Source organism: Leptidea sinapis, chromosome 31, assembly GCF_905404315.1.
Source record: "Leptidea sinapis chromosome 31, ilLepSina1.1, whole genome shotgun sequence".
Taxonomy (NCBI): domain Eukaryota; kingdom Metazoa; phylum Arthropoda; class Insecta; order Lepidoptera; family Pieridae; genus Leptidea; species Leptidea sinapis.
In genome coordinates, this window is record NC_066295.1 from 10,436,781 (window position 1) to 10,454,310 (window position 17,530).

Sequence of the window (17,530 nt, forward strand, 5' to 3'; positions counted from 1 at the left end):
TACATCAAAGTCAAACTCGATTTTCGCTCTGTGTAGGTAACTCTTTCTCGTCTCGTTTGGTTCTATTCGAGCACTTCGAGTAAACAAAATGAGCTCGAAGAAGTTTGTAACTGTGCGTCAGCTTGAATTACTGAGTTCATGGAACAACACAGAGACCCTGCGCTGGGAAGAGTACGCTCGAAAGAAGGTCGTGCTTGTTCCCAGCGATTATGGACTCAGTTGGGTGAGATCCTAAATACGGAGGATGTTGGTGGTGTATATGAAGCCCTAAAGAGTGGTATAAAGTGAGTTTTGCTGAATGATGGTATAAATACATAATAATAACGATCGATTTGATTTATATACTTACCCATGTTTTATTTTTAGTTTTATAATAACTATAAGTGCAGGATCAAAAATAAAATGAGAAGGACTGCACAAAGCTTGCAGCAGACTGGTGGAGGACCATCGGAAGCAGTGCCACTATGCCACTATCCAGTCTGGTGGAAAGACTTTGTGCAATTTTGGGTCCGGATCAATTTAAGCCTCTACCAGTCAATCACAACTCGGTACCAGACCATATAATGTAAGTTATAATATATGTATTAACTTACTATTTCTCAATTGAATAGCTAGCAAGAATCTTATTGATAGTTGACTTATTGCTTGCAGCGAGAATATCCCATTAGGTGATATACAGATAGAAGATACATCTATGGCACATTATGAAGTTGAATTGTAAGTCTTTGTTCTTCACTAACATGGTATCTACATGTATTTATTTATTGTCATCATACATAAATAGGTACTGTTTTTTAGGAATGAGACTGTGATGACTGAGTCTACAACTGCCAACTCCACTATCCAACCATTAAGTTACATGTAAGTATTTTAGGTTTTGTGTCAACTATTTGGTCTGTACTTTCAACTACATAAATATAAATTTTATTTTAGAGATCAGCCTTCTATATACTACTAGACATGTGCAATGTTCCACTGAAGCCCGTTCTAAGCGCCACAAGCGTAGGTATTATAAAATGTGGGTACCTAATATTGTTTTATTAACATAGAAATGTTTAATCTTAGAAACAATTAAATGTTTATATTATTTTAATTTTAGAAAGTGAAGTAGGCAAAACTAGGCAAATGCTAACAGGAATTCAAAATAAGAAAATAGAAATTTACCAAGCACACCTGCAAGCTACCAAAGAAAGAAATTTAATAGAAAAAGAAAAGGTGGCAGCAATAAAAGAATTGACAACGACTTAAAGGATTACTTAACTTAGAGAGAGAAACACATGTTTGTACATTTTTATAATTTTAATTTTACCACAAATATTCTATGCTAAAAGTGAAAGTCAAAAAAATCTTTATTCACTGTAAAACTTTATAGGTTATTTAGTGCAAGTCAGGATGAAGTACAAAAGTTACAATAGCATTCAAATGAGTATAACAATATTCATTATCAAAAATTTAGAACATTAATTCCAACTATCTTTATCATTCAAATAATCTTTCACATTATAATAGGCCTTAAATGTTAATTTATTTTTTACGATACATTTAAATTTTTTAATAGGTAATATTTTAATATCATTTGCAAGTTTATTATAAAATATAACACAATCTACTTTAAAAGATTTAGCAATTTTACGGAGCCTAGGAATTGTGAGTTTATGTTTGTTTCGAGTATTCTTTTTAAATTGGCTAATATATATGAGCGTATAGGAGGTTCTCATATATGTACTGGCATAATATTAATTTCGCTAAAATCTCTTGAACACATTTTATAGAATGCTCAAATTGCCCTTTTCTGCAGCACAAATATGTTGTCAATATCTGCAGCCCTACCCCACAGTATAATTCCATAAGACATGACACCATGAAAGTAGCTGAAATATACAAGTCTAGCTGTTTCAACATCTGTCAGCTGCCTATATTTTTTTATCGCAAATACTGCAGAGGTAAGACGATTACATAAGTTTTTCATATAAGCACCCCATTGTAGCTTAAAGTCTAATGTTAATACCTAGGAATGTTGTTGTTTCTCCTGCATCAAGTTTGTCATTATTAATTTTTATAGGTGTTGGTTGGAGCTTTATATTTGGAAGTGTAATAGTATATATTTGTTTCAGATATGAAGGAAATGTGTGCTGAGTGATAGTAATTAGTTTTAAGAAATATTGTAGATACTCTCAAGAAGGGCGATGATTTATTTCTGAACACAACCTTTGAATCAAAGCCTGCTGTGCCATCCTGCCATGCTGAAGATCTATGTTAACACGGCTGTGGTTTTGAAGTTCTGGGAATACATCCCCAATATAATTATAAACTGTTTGTGATTCCTGCTCCACATGAAGTTCTTCTTGTGAAAGATTTGGGATTGTCAAACGAGCCTTATTTGCTATGTTGTGCATTAATTATACCACCTGCAGTTATTGGATCATAATGCAGCTTATGGGCCACCAACAAACATCTGCAAATTATAAATTTTATCATGATAGGTACCTACTCATTAAATAAAAGTCATTTATATGTTAGTTCATACATGTACCTGAAGGGAGATTTTTTTTTTTTTTTTCTTCTTTTGGCAATAGCGTTTACTTTTTGCCAATAACGTAAATTAAAAGATTGGGAAACTAAGTTAAAAAAGGATACGGAACACGGGAAAGGATCAGATAAGTAGAAAGAGGATTGAAACGGATATTAAAAATTTCATAAATATACATATATACTTGCTACTTACACAACATTACAAATATTTAAACTTTGATATGATTCTGAAGAATGAAAGATGACAATATTTTATAAAATTTACATGGATACATAATTAGACAGGATATACAGGTAGGAAAAGGAACATTAAGAGATATTAGATCATTCAGGAATGAGGAGCGGTCGTATAGAGAACATGAAAAGAAAATGTGATCTAGATCACATTTATCGGATTCACATTCACACATGTCAGTAGATACAATGCCTAATCTGTTAAGATGAACAGGAGTGCAAACATGACCCAAACGCATTCTTATGATAGAAGAACATACTAACTTATTGCATTTGGCACAGAAAAACCATGGTTTAAATGAAATAAGTGGCTGAAGGTTAAAATATTTCCTGCCTTTTGATTGACCAGTTTCAGTCCAAAGTCTATTCCAACAATCCTGAAGGTGAACTATAGGAACAGCACCTAGATCCTGGCAAAAAACTTTATAAGGGAAAATGTCGCCATCGACCACGGCTTCATTAGCTAGTTGGTCTGCTTTTATATTACCAGGAATGTCGCTATGGCTGGGGATCCATACAAACAACACAGAAAGACCAAAGTGATTGCATTTATTTAATAGATTTCTTAATTCTATGACAACAGAAGAAATGTTTTTTGATTTAAATGGGAACCTATTGAGAGACTGTAAGGCACTTTTTGAATCAGAGAAAATTATTGTTTTTGGAAGTTTAAATAGAATAATATATTCAATAGCCTTAAAAATACCATAACATTCCCCAGTAAACACCGATGTTTCCGGAGGTAGTTTAATTTTCTGTGATATTTTAAATTGAGCGTGATAGACACCTACACCAACGGGATCCGAGGAGGAATGTTTAGACGCGTCTGTGTAAATATGATGGTAATTAACCCAAACAGTATTTTTAAGAAGATTAAACGAAAAATTTGTACTAATATCGTGCTTATTTAAATCTGAGTTAAAATTAATTTCTGGAAGCAACATTAATGCTTCAAAGCTAGTACTGAAAAGAGGATAATTAATGGATCGATGAATAGGAGCTTTTATGTTGATAAATTTCTTAAAACTATTGATTAGACAAGGTGGTTTTTTATTTGACCAATATGCAGATTAATCTATATAATGAGAAAGTTTCTGAAGTTTGTTATAAAGAGAGTGGTTAAGAAACTGAAAAGATCGGAATATAAATTTGTCTGCTAAATATTGACGACGTAGATGTAGTGGAGGATCACCACATTCTACTTGAAGAGCATTGATAGGACTTGACCGCATAGCACCAGAAACTACTCGTAAAGCTTTGGCCTGTATGAGATCTAGTTTTTTAAATGTCTTAACATTACCAGGCTCCAGCAAGAATGTACCATAATCTAATATACTTCTTATAAGAGCATTATATAACAATTTCATGCAAAAAGGGTGCGCACCCCACCAAACACCTGACAGACATCTTAAAATATTAAGAGTACGCTCACATTTAGCATTTAGGTAATCACAATGTGGGATACCAGTTAGTTTCGAATCTAAGACAATTCCCAAAAACTTAACATTATCTTTAACTGGAATCTGATAACCCTCATAAAATATAGAAATAGGAGGAGGAGTTCTTGATCTCGTGAATAAAACTATTGTACTTTTTTCAGGTGATAGATCAAGGCCATTAAAGTCCAACCAAGTTTTTAAATTTATCAGCGGTTGTGTTATAGAAGAACTAGCTTTTTCAATAGAAATATCACGACAGTAAATTAATAGATCATCAGCATACTGAAGAACATTTACACTATTAAGTGATGATTTTAAATCGTGTGTATAAATATAATACAATATTGGGCTAAGTACTGATCCCTGGGGGAGGCCCTTTGAAACAAGTCGAGTAATTGACTTCCTGTCATCTAGTTTCAGTATTATGTATCTTTCGGAAAGCATGTTTATGATAAAATTTGTTAATAAATAGCAGAGGTATATTAAGTTGTAAAAGCTTACTCTTTAAAATACTTATTACGACATTATCATAGGCACAATTTATATCTAAGAACGCAGCTATTACTGATTTATTATTTGAAAATGATAATTGAATATCAGAAATGAATATACTTAACCTTTCCGCATCAGCCGTGCCCGCGGGCACTGGTAATTCAAAAAACAATGAGAGCGGCTGTGCCGCGGGGCACTCTTTTACCTCATCCAGTTTTCACCCTTATTAGGTGTACAAGATGGTTTATTTGCCTACGCAGTTATGAACGAGTGAATTCCCAAACACATTTCGATCCGTTACGATTCAAGGCCACCAATATTCGACGTCATAGCTTTACGGACAAAGCACTTATGTGTCCACTTGTTCCCGGCCGGCGCAGCGAGCGGTCGTTATCAAGACTTTACACGAAGATCGTTCTTTGTGGAGATTTAAGCTTAATTTTATAATTAACATATACTATTCATTACAAAAACATAAAAGGAAATAAATAAAACAAGTAATTAACAATAATAACAATATTTATTTTAAAATATACCTATTTTTACACTTTTTTTCGAATGAAAAGTCTTTGTGAAATAAAAAAGAAAGACAATATGAATAATTTATACATGGTCTTATAGCTTGTTTCAATAGCTTTCAGTGACAGTCACTCAAATCACCCTAGTTATAAGCATTTTATAACTACACGTAAAATAATACACACGGGGAAAATGCCGCGAAAATGCCGGAAGCTTGCCGATCTATAGTGTACAGCGAGATCCGGAGCGCGCTGATGCGGAAAGGTTAAGCTATCAATAGTACTTTTCCCACGTCTGAAACCGAATTGGGATTCACATAATAGACCGTTATGCTCAACAAACCATTCTAAACGATTTTTTATAAGATGTTCTGTAATTTTCATCAAAACAGAAGAAAGTGCGATTGGGCGATAGGCAGAATGGTCTGAAGAACACCTATTAGGTTTCAGTACGGGAATTATTTCTTGACGTTTCCACGTGGAGGGGATGTTACCAGATGTCACTATGGAATTTATAAGAGATAAATAATAAAATAAAGCATCATCATCTAAATGAGAGATAAAGGAATACGGAATACCGTCCAGTCCAGGAGCAGAATCCTTAACATGAGACAATACACCTTTTAGTTCAGTGAGAGAAAATATACTGTTTAAACCAAAACAGTTGTCATTATTTATATTTATTACAGGGTAACCAATTATTAAGTCTTCAGGAACGAAAGGTGGAGCCAATTTATCTAAAAAGCTATTAATTAAAAAAAATCTTTGTATGCAGATCTAAACCTTCTTATATTTTGCCATACAAGAGATGGTTTGACATCAGGTGATATTGAATAGCAGAAATTTTTCCAGCCATCAAATTTCTTTTTCTTTAGAAATTTTGAAGTTTCTGACATACTCTTTGTAAGAATTTCAAAATTCTCATCAGTGGAACATTGACAGTATGTAATTTCAGCATATTTTGTTCTCTTTACTGCCACAGTACATTCGTTATCCCACCAAGGAGGAGAAGGAATAAAACCCAAAGAGCTATTTTTACTTGGAAATATCTCATTGGCAACCTCAATAAAGATTCTTGCTAAAGAATCTGCACACTGAGATTCTGTACCTGGATTAATTTTTGGAAGTGTAATAATTTTGTTTTTTATTAGATCTTTATATAAATCCCAATCAACATCATTAAGCTTATATCTTAAACGAGGAGAATAAGTTTTATGTAATACTTTATTGTTATTATTGCAGGTTGGAAATGATAATAATAGTGGGAAGTGATCACTACCAAAAGTAGATCGTAATGGATCCCAGGACAAAGAAGAAGCAAGATTAGGTGTAGTGACTGTTAAATCTGGAGCACTTGGGCCCTCGTCAGGATGAGAACGTCGTGTAGGACGACCATCATTTAATATACACAAATTCACTGAATCAAATATATCTATTAATGTGTTACCATAACTATTAGAAGATAAGTAACCCCAGGATTCATGGCGACAGTTAAAATCACCAAGGATCATAAAAGGCTTCGGAAGAATGGAAATAATATCTTTAATTTCATTTAAGATTGCAGAAGAAGGATGAGGTATATAAATAGATACATAACAGATATTTTCAACTAAAGCAGCAATAATAGAAAAATCATTACTGTGAGAAGGAATAGAGAAGAGAGAAAAGGAAAGAGGGTGTTTCACAAGCATGGCTACTCCGCCATGCCCATCCACACGATCTTCTCTGAGACATGAATAACCACGAATCTTAAATAAAGATCCTGGTTTCAACCATGTCTCTTGAAGAGCACAGATATAAGGTTTATATTTATTTAATAAATAAATAAGATCACTTTTTTTAGGAGTGATGCTTTGACAATTCCATTGAAGAACTTTGTCCATTATTTGGTTTATAAATTTGAGTAATTGCAGAAACTAATAAGGCAGCGTTGGACGGTGAAAATTCATTCTATTGACTAAGAGATTTTATAAGAGAAATAATTAAATCAATTACTGAGGATTCCAAAGGATTTTCATTTTCTTTGTTAATTAATGCACATCCATTAGAGGGTTGGGGAATATTAAAATCCCTTAAAATTTCTTGGTGAGCAGATTTATCATATCCTTTGCTAAGTGTAGGTGGAGGCTTTGGTTTAACAAAAACAGTTTTTTTATATGAAGTATTGTTTATAGCTTTAGGTGTTGAATGTTGATGCTGGGTTGGAAAAGTATTAGGGAGTGATGTTAGGTGATGAGAGTAATATATCTGCATATGAAATTCGAGAGACAGATGGATGTATCTTTGAAGCTTCTGAATAGGAAATACAGTTTTTAGCCATTGATTCCTTTATAGCTCTTTGTCTTTCATATTCTAAACATTTTTTATCAGTTGCAATATGGGAACCTTTACATAAACAACAAGATATAAAATCATCTTGAACAGAGCAGTTATCACCACTATGTCCTTGACCACATCTAAAACATCTTGGTTTAGATCTGCATTGAGATTTCACATGACCAAACCGACAACAATTGTAGCATTGAATAGTAGGATATATATACAAGTCTACAGTAAGAGAAGTGTAGCACATATATACTCGTTTAGGCAAAAACTGTCCATCAAAAGTAAATACCACAGACTCAGTACATTTAAGATGGTTTTGTCCATCAATCATCATCTTTCGTTTTATTCTCCTAATTTTTATGATTGGACCACAGCCAATAGGAACAGAAACATTATCTTTTATTTCCTCTTCAGACCACTCAGCTGGTACTCCTCTGACTATTCCTATTCTACTCACAGAAAATGATGGAATAAAAGCCTTATATTTTTCATTTTCTAAATTTTTGTTTTCAACAAAGTCATTTGCATCTTGGTAATTAGAAAAAGAAATAGATAACCTATTCCGGCCTATCCTTTTTAAACTTCCATTCACAATATTTTTAATAGAAGTTCTTTTGAGAAAACGACCAAATGTAACTGGATGTAAAGTAACATTATCATCGGGAGATGAATACTGTTTCTGAATGTGTACAACAAAAGGAGCAGCATCTAATGAGTTATATAACAGCCTTGCAACAGGGGGCTGTGGCTGTTGTGGAGTGTCTGTGTTATTTTTTTGTATTGTCTCTACTACTATAGAAGAATTATTGCAGGAATCGACTTTGCAAGAATTTGTTTGTCACTAATGTCTACACATTTGCAATCACTTTCCTTAATATCTTTCTTATCACCACGGTGTTTTCGTCGTCTTTTATTACAGTGTCTGCATATTCTGGGTCGAGCTGACACTTTTACGGCCACTAGATGTCTGAGACACAGAACCATCTGTATCCATAGTGCTACCTTCGTCATTATTAGAAATTGTCACTACATGACCTATATCAGGGGCTGTCCCCCCAGGATCATCCGGGGGGTCCATCATCTCATAGAAAAGTGAAGAAAAGAAGACTTACCAATAGGATGAAATTTACACAAATTAATAAAAACTAACTACTAAAATATATACAAACTACAACTTATCTGATCAAAATATCTACATATTTACATGAAATTTAAAAATAAAATGGAAAAAATTATTAAAATTACGTGCGACCGATCTTAAGTTTCCCGCCCTTTTTTTCTATGAAGGGAGATTTTAACACTCCTATGCATCACTCTACAATATTTCGAGCTGAAACTTGCATATTGTAATAATAAGCATCTGGAGAGCCTTCTTCTGCATTTAAAAAGGGTGTCATAATCGTCTTTCTTAAGGGATATCCACTATCACCTTGAAAACCATATTTATTGTGATTTAAAAAAATGTACTACTGATTACAGATGTAATAAAAAAATTCTAGTAAGTGTAATAATAATATATTAAAAAAAGTTATTACTTTTTTTATTATATTTAATATAGTTAAGACTGATTAAAGATAATTATCACATATGTTATTTGATTGTTAAATAAGAAAAGAACTTTCATAATTAATACAACTTGGACAAAATTTTTAAGTTTTGAATAATTTTATGATCATTTCTTTGTTATGTAGGTAGGTTAATTTTTTTATAAATGTGCTATTTAGTCTAAGATCGAGATTTTTTGTATATTATGTTTAAAAAAAGTGATTGATAAGACTGATTAAAGATAATTATTATTAAGAACTTTCAAAAATACAACTTGGACAAAATACTTTGAATTTTGAAAAAAATTATAATTATTACATTTATTTATGTTGGTAGGTAGTTAGTTTAAAATTACTGTTATTAAAAATAGTTACTATTTTTTATAATTATTAGTCTATTACTAGAATAACATTACTGAATAATTAAAATTATATGTTTAAAAAAGGTATATTTTATTTAAGTTAGTATAAATTAAAATATAAAAAACAAGGAAATGGATTATACCTAGAAAATACATGGTTTCCCCAGCATTATATCTTTGGTTTATATACCTATGCATTGAGTCTATAATGACGCCATACGGTTGAATCATGTGTAGATCCGGGATTGCTAGGATCTATACAAACGTTGTTGAGACCTGAATCACAAACTGAAAAATGCATAAAGTATGTTATGATAAATAAAATCTAAAAGTCATTTATATAGTAAGTATGAACACTAGTGTTGATACTTACAATCATTAGATTTAATAAGTGATAACCTATTAAAAAACCTTTCCTCATGGTTTATAGGTCTCTGACTATTGCTATATGGGTCCCATCAATACATCCAACAACTCCAGGCATTTTAGTTTTTTCATAAAAGCTGTAATAAGTACAAAATTTAATAAATAATTAAGTAGGTATTTAATTAGTCCAATAAGATAGGTAAAGGTAAATTTACAAATGTACCTTCTCTTCTATCTCTTCCATCCTCAGTAAGAGGAAAATAAATATATTTCTTAAATAACTCAACATCAACAATGGTTTGGTAAGATACAGTATCATAAAATGCTATTTATACCTATAATGTAAAAAAGCACATGATCTTATAATTTATATTATTAAAGTTTTAAATATCTAGTTAAGTATTTACCTACTAAGATCTTTCTTGGTAACTACCAACCTAAATAGGAAGCTAAGTACGGGTGCAGAGAACAATTCTGTGATCATTTTTGAAATCCAAGAGGGCTGCCGCAAACAATAATGTTTTCAGCAATATGAATATCGTGTCCAAGGTTCTCGAGGGTGCAGAAAACAATTTTGGGATCATTTTTAAATCCGAGATGGCTGCCGCTCACAAGGAGGATAACTTGATTATGGGTATCGTATCCTAGGTTCTCGAGGGTGCAGAGAAAGATTATGTGATCAGTTTTCAAATCCAAGATGGCCGCCGCACAAAAGTATGATAACTACATTATGGATATCGTATCAGAGGTTCTCGAGGGTGCAGAAGAAGATTTTGTGGTCAGTTTTCAAATCCAAGATGGCCGCCGCTCAAAATTATGATAACTAAATTATGGGTATCGTATCCGAGGTTCTCGAGAGTGCACAGAACGATTTTGTGATCATTTTTGAAATCCAAGATGGCCGCCGCTCAAAATTATGATAACTACATTATGGGTATCGTATCCGAGGTTCTCGAGGGTGCAGAGAAAGATTATGTGATCAGTTTTCAAATCCAAGATGGCCGCCGCACAAAAGTATGATAACTACATTATGGATATCGTATCAGAGGTTCTCGAGGGTGCAGAGAAAGATTTTGTGGTCAGTTTTCAAATCCAAGATGGCCGCCGCTCAAAATTATGATAACTACATTATGGGTATCGTATCCGAGGTTCTCGAGGGTGCAGAGAACGATTTTGTGATCATTTTTCAAATCGAAGATGGCAGCCGCACAAAACATGTTTTCAGCAATATGGATATCGTATCCGAGGTTCTCGAGGGTGCAGAAAACAATTTTGGGATCATTTTTAAATCCGAGATGGCCGCCGCTCAAAAGTATGATAACTAGATTATGGGTATCATATCCTAGGTTCTCGAGGGTGCAGAGAAAGATTTGTGATCAGTTTTCAAATACAAGATGGCCGCCGCTCAAAAGTATGATATGGATATCGTACCCGAGGTTCTTGAGGGTGCAGAGAACGATTTTGTGATCATTTTTCAAATCCAAGATGGCCGCCGCTCAAAAGTGTGATATCTACATTATGGGTATCGTATCCGAGGTTCTCGAGGGTGCAGAGAACGATTTTGTGATCACTTTTCAAATCAAAGATGGCCGCCGCTCAAAAGTATGAAAACTACATTATGGGTATCGTAGCCGAGGTTCTCGGGGGTGCTTAGAACGATTTTGTGATCATATTTCAAATCCAAGATGGCCGCCGCACAAAATTATGATTTCAGCAATATGGATATCGTACCCGAGGGTCTCGAGGGTGCAGAGAACGATTTTGTGATCATTTTTCAAATTCAAGATGGCCGCCGCTCAAAAATATGATATCTACATTATGGGTATCGTATCCGAGGTTCTCGAGGGTGCAGAGAACGATTTTGTGATCACTTTTCAAATTAAAGATGGCCGCCGCTCAAAACTATGATAACTACATTATGGGTATCGTATCCGAGGTTCTCGAGGGTGCTGAGAACGATTTTGTGATCATTTTTCAAATCCAAGATGGCCGCCGCTCAAAAGTACGATAACTACATTATGGGTATCGTATCAGAGGTTCTCGAGGGTGTAGAGAACGATTTTGTGATCATTTTTCAAATCCAAGATGGCTGCCGCTCAAAAGTACGATAACTACATTATGGGTATCGTATCAGAGGTTCTCGAGAGTGCACAGAACGATTTTGTGATCATTTTTCAAATCCAAGATGGCCGCCGCTCAAAAGTAGGATAACTACATTATGGGTATCGTATCCGAGTTTCTCGAGGGTGCTGAGAACGATTTTGTGATCATTTTTCAAATCCAAGATGGCCGCCGCACAAAATTATTATTTCAGCAATATGGATATCGTACCCGAGGTTCTCGAGGGTGCAGAGAACGATTTGGTGATCATTTTTCAAATCCAAGATAGCCGCTGCAAAAAATTATGATTTTAGCAATATGGAAATCGTGTCCGAGGATCTCGAGGGTGCAGAGAACAATTCTATGATCATTTTTGAAATCCAAGAGGGCTGCCGCAAACAACTATGTTTTCAGCAATATGGATATCGTGTCCGAGGTTCTCGAGGGTGCAGAAAACGATTTGGTGATCAATTTTCAAATCCAAGATGGCCGCCGCACAAAATTATGATTTCAGCAATATGGATATCGTACCCGAGGCTCTCGAGGTTGCAAAGAAAGATTTTGTGGTGAGATTTCGAATCCAAGATGGCTGCCGCTCAAAAGTATGATAACTACATTATGGGTATCGTATCCCAGGTTTTCGAGGGCGCTGAGAACAATTTTGTGATCATTTTTCAAATCCAAGATGGCCGCCGCACAAAATTATGATTTCAGCAATATGGATATCGTACCCAAGGTTCTCGAGGGTGCAGAGAACGATTTTGTTATCATTTTTCAAATCCAAGATGGCCACCGCTCAAAAGTATGATTACTACATTATGAAAACGATTTTGTGATCATTTTTCAAATCGAAGATGGCAGCCGCTCAAAAGTATGATATCTGATACGTGACATCTGATAGGTTACACCTATCTAATTTCTATAAAAGACAGATAGCAAAATCGCTATCATATTATTTATACTATAACACAGCCAACTATTTGGCAACCCCTGCTTCTTTTGAGCAGTTTAGTTGTAAGTCGATAAGCACTGCTTCTATTGAGCAGTGTTCTTATTTAAGCAAAGATTTTGAATATTTTCCAAAAAATTAAACATTAAGACAATAGGGGACTCCTCTAACGCAGTGTTAAAACATAATGTAATGTAACAAGTACTAGAATAAGTAATTATTGTAAAATTGCAAACCTGATGCACCAAAACAAGCAAGGATTATTAGGTAAAGAACTTGAACTGGAGTTATTTAAAAATCATAAAGAAATACATATTTTATGTTTAACAGAGCACTGGCTCAGAAAATATGAGCTCATCTTTAACTTCATTGGTCATCAGGTGGCAACTGCGTTAAGCAGTGAAAAAGCTACACGTGGCGGCTCTCTTATTCTTGTAAGTAAATTATTTAAATTCAAAGAACGAGAAGATATTGTGGGCCTCTCTGTTGAACGTACAATTGAAATAGCCTGTGCAGAGCTCGAGCGCGCCATTGTTGTTAGTATATACAGACCCCCAGATGCAGTATATGAATTATTTGAAAGTGTATTGGAGGAGGTTTTATTAAAATTATCTGAGTCTATGAAGTATATCATATGTGGTGATTTTAATATTAATTTATTAGAAAAATCCTCAACCAGTATTAGATTCAGATCTTTATTCAAATCATATGATTTAATAAAATTTTCTTAGAGCCTACTAGAGTAACTGGCACCTCCAAAAGCTGTATTGATAACATATTTACCAATTATAAACCCATTTCTCAGGCAATAATTAACAAACTGAGTTCAGACCACTTTGGTCAGTTAGCCTCTTTTAATATTGAGGTCAATAAATGTACTAAAATTAAAAAGTTTACGTTTGTTCCTGTAAATAATAGGCGAATGGAGAAATATAAAGGCAATGTGTCAGTTAAACTCTCAAATTTGGATTTATTCAAATATAATATTAATCCAAATGAAATGTATGATATGTAATTTAAAATAATTAAAACAGAGTTTGCTTCTATATTTACTTCTAAGACTTATGATTTCAGCAATATGGATATCGTGTCAGAGATTCTCGAGGGTGCGGAGAACAATTCTGTGATCATTTTTGAAATCCAAGAGGGCTGCCGCAAACAATAATGTTTTCAGTAATATGGATATCGTGTCTGAGGTTCTCGAGGGTGCAAAAATTATTTTGTGATCATTTTTAAATCCGAGATGGCCGCCGTGCAAGACTATGATCACAAAAATAAGGGTATCGCATCCGAGGTTCTCGAGAGTGCAGAGAAAGATTATGTGATCAGTTTTCAAATCGAAGATGGCCGCCACTCAAAAGTATGATAACTACATTATGGGTATCGTATCAGAGGTTCTCGAGGGTGCTGAGAACGATTTTGTGATCATTTTTCAAATCCAAGATGGCCGCTGCACAAAATTATGATTTCAGCAATATGGATATCGTACTCGAGGTTCTCGAGGGTGCAGAGAACGATTTTGTGATCATTTTTCAAATCCAAAATGGCCGCCGCACAAAATTATGATTTCAGCAATATGGATATCGTAACCCGAGGTTCTCGAGGGTGCAGAGAACGATTTGGTGATCATTTTTCAAATCCAAGATGGCCGCCGCACAAAATTATGATTTCAGGAATATGGATATCGTACCCGAGGTTCTCTAGGGTGCAAAAAACGATTTTGTGGTCAGTTTTTAAATCCGAGATGGCCACCGCTCAAAGGTATGATAACTAGATTATGGGTATCGTATCCTAGGTTCTCGAGGGTGCAGAGAAAGATTTTGTGATAATTTTTCAAATCCAAGATGGCCGTCTCTCAAAAGTATGATAACTACATTATGGATATCGTATCAGAGGTTCTCGAGGGTGCTGAGAACGATTTTGTGATCATTTTTCAATTCCAAGATGGCCGCCGCTCAAAAGTATGATAACTACATTATGGGTATCGCATCCGAGGATCTCGAGAGTGCACAGAACGATTTTGTGATCATTTTTGAAATCCAAGATGGCCGCCGCTCAAAATTATGATATTTACATTATGGGTATCGTATCCGAGGTTCTCGAGGGTGCAGAGAACGATTTTGTGATCATTTTTCAAATCGAATATGGCCGCCGCTCAAAATTATGATAACGACATTATGGGTATCAAAGGTATGATAACTAGATTATGGGTATCGTATCCGAGGTTCTCGAGTTTTTCTAATCCAAGATGGCCGCCGCACAAAACTATGTTTTCACCAATGTGGATATCGTGTCCGAGGTTCTCGAGGGTGCAGAAAACAATTTTGGTATCATTTTTAAATCCTAGATGGCCGCCGCTCAAAAGTATGATAACTAGATTATGGGTATCGTATCCTAGGTTCTCGAGGGTGCAGAGAAAGATTATGTGATCAGTTTTCAAATCCAAGATGGCCGCCGCTCAAAAGTATGATAACTACATTATGGATATCGTATCAGAGGTTCTCGAGGGTGCTGAGAACGATTTTGTGATCATTTTTCAAATCCAAGATGGCCGCCGCACAAATTATGATTTCAGCAATATGGATATCGTACCCGAGGTTCTTGAGGGTGCAGAGAACGATTTGGTGATCATTTTTCAAATCCAAGATGGCCGCCGCACAAAATTATGATTTTAGCAATATGGATATCGTATCCGAGGTTCTCGAGGGTGCAAAGAACGATTTTGTGATCACTTTTCAAATCAAAGATGGCCGCCGCTCAAAACTATGATAACTACATTATGGGTATCGTATCCGAGGTTCTCGAGGGTGTAGAGAACGATTTTGTGATCATTTTTCAAATCCAAGATGGCCGCCGCTCAAAAGTACGATAACTACATTATGGGTATCGTATCAGAGGTTCTCGAGAGTGCACAGAACGATTTTGATATCATTGTTCAAATCCAAGATGGCCGCCGCTCAAAAGTAGGATAACTACATTATGGGTATCGTATCCGAGTTTCTCGAGGGTGCTGAGAACGATTTTGTGATCATTTTTCAAATCCAAGATGGCCGCCGCACAAAATTATTATTTCAGCAATATGGATATCGTACCCGAGGTTCTCGAGGGTGCAGAGAACGATTTGGTGATCATTTTTCAAATCCAAGATAGCCGCTGCAAAAAATTATGATTTGAGCAATATGGAAATCGTGTCCGAGGTTCTCGAGGGTGCAGAGAACAATTCTATGATCATTTTTGAAATCCAAGAGGGCTGCCGCAAACAATTATGTTTTCAGCAATATGGATATCGTGTCCGAGGTTCTCGAGGGTGCAGAAAACGATTTGGTGATCAATTTTCAAATCCAACATGGCCGCCGCACAAAATTATGATTTCAGCAATATGGATATCGTACCCGAGGCTCTCGAGGTTGCAAAGAAAGATTTTGTGGTGAGATTTCGAATCCAAGATGGCTGCCGCTCAAAAGTATGATAACTACATTATGGGTATCGTATCCCAGGTTTTCGAGGGCGCTGAGAACAATTTTGTGATCATTTTTCAAATCCAAGATGGCCGCCGCACAAAATTATGATTTCAGCAATATGGATATCGTACCCAAGGTTCTCGAGGGTGCAGAGAACGATTTTGTTATCATTTTTCAAATCCAAGATGGCCACCGCTCAAAAGTATGATTTCTACATTATATAAACGATTTTGTGATCATTTTTCAAATCGAAGATGGCAGCCGCTCAAAAGTATGATATCTGATACCTGACATCTGATAGGTTACACCTATCTAATTTCTATAAAAGACAGATAGCAAAATCGCTATCATATTATTTATACAATAACACAGCCAACTATTTGGCAACCCCTGATTCTTTTGAGCAGTTTAGTTGTAAGTCGATAAGCACTGCTTCTATTGAGCAGTGTGATAACTTTGTGGACTACGCTTCTATTGAGCAGAGTAATAATTTAATAACCACTGCTTCTATTGAGCAGAGTATTAATTTAATAACCACTGCTTCTATTGAGCAGTGTTCTTATTTAAGCAAAGATTTTGAATATTTTCCAAAAAATTAAACATTAAGACAATAGGGGACTCCTCTAGCAGTGTTAATACATAATGTAATATAACAAGTACTAGAATAAGTAATTATTGTAAAATTGCAAACCTGATGCACCAAAACAAGCAAGGATTATTAGGTAAAGAACTTGAACTGGAGTTATTTAAAAATCATAAAGATATACATATTTTATGTTTAACAGAGCACTGGCTCAGAAAATATGAGCTCATCTTTAACTTCATTGGTCATAAGGTGGCAAGTGCGTTTAGCAGTGAAAAAGCTACACGTGGCGGCTCTCTTATTCTTGTAAGTAAATTATTTAAATTCAAAGAACGAGAAGATATTGTGGGCCTCTCTGTTGAACGTACAATTGAAATAGCCTGTGCAGAGCTCGAGCGCGCCATTGTTGTTAGTATATACAGACCCCCAGATGCAGTATATGAATTATTTGAAAGTTTATTGGAGGAGGTTTTATTAAAATTATCTGAGTCTAAGAAGTATATTATGATATGTGGTGATTTTAATATTAATTTATTAGAAAAATCCTCAACCAGTATTAGATTCAGATCTTTATTCAAATCATATGATTTAATAAAATTTTCTTAGAGCCTACTAGAGTAACTGG

The 17,530-nt window shown here is 34.9% G+C and overlaps 1 long non-coding RNA gene across 5 annotated transcripts; it reads left to right on the plus strand.

Moving 5' to 3' along the window:
• Window positions 1-4,819, plus strand: LOC126974156 (uncharacterized). Of its 5 annotated transcripts, none has more exons than XR_007731482.1 (8): window positions 1-284; window positions 367-565; window positions 652-717; window positions 799-861; window positions 934-1,018; window positions 1,100-1,279; window positions 2,115-2,483; window positions 4,367-4,819. It is a non-coding gene; the product is annotated as an uncharacterized LOC126974156 (long non-coding RNA). The 5 variants fall into 5 exon arrangements; XR_007731480.1 differs by having other exon boundaries at window positions 2,115-3,608; window positions 4,367-4,817; XR_007731481.1 differs by having other exon boundaries at window positions 2,115-3,508; window positions 4,367-4,817.
• The last annotated feature ends 12,711 nt before the right edge of the window (window positions 4,820-17,530 follow it).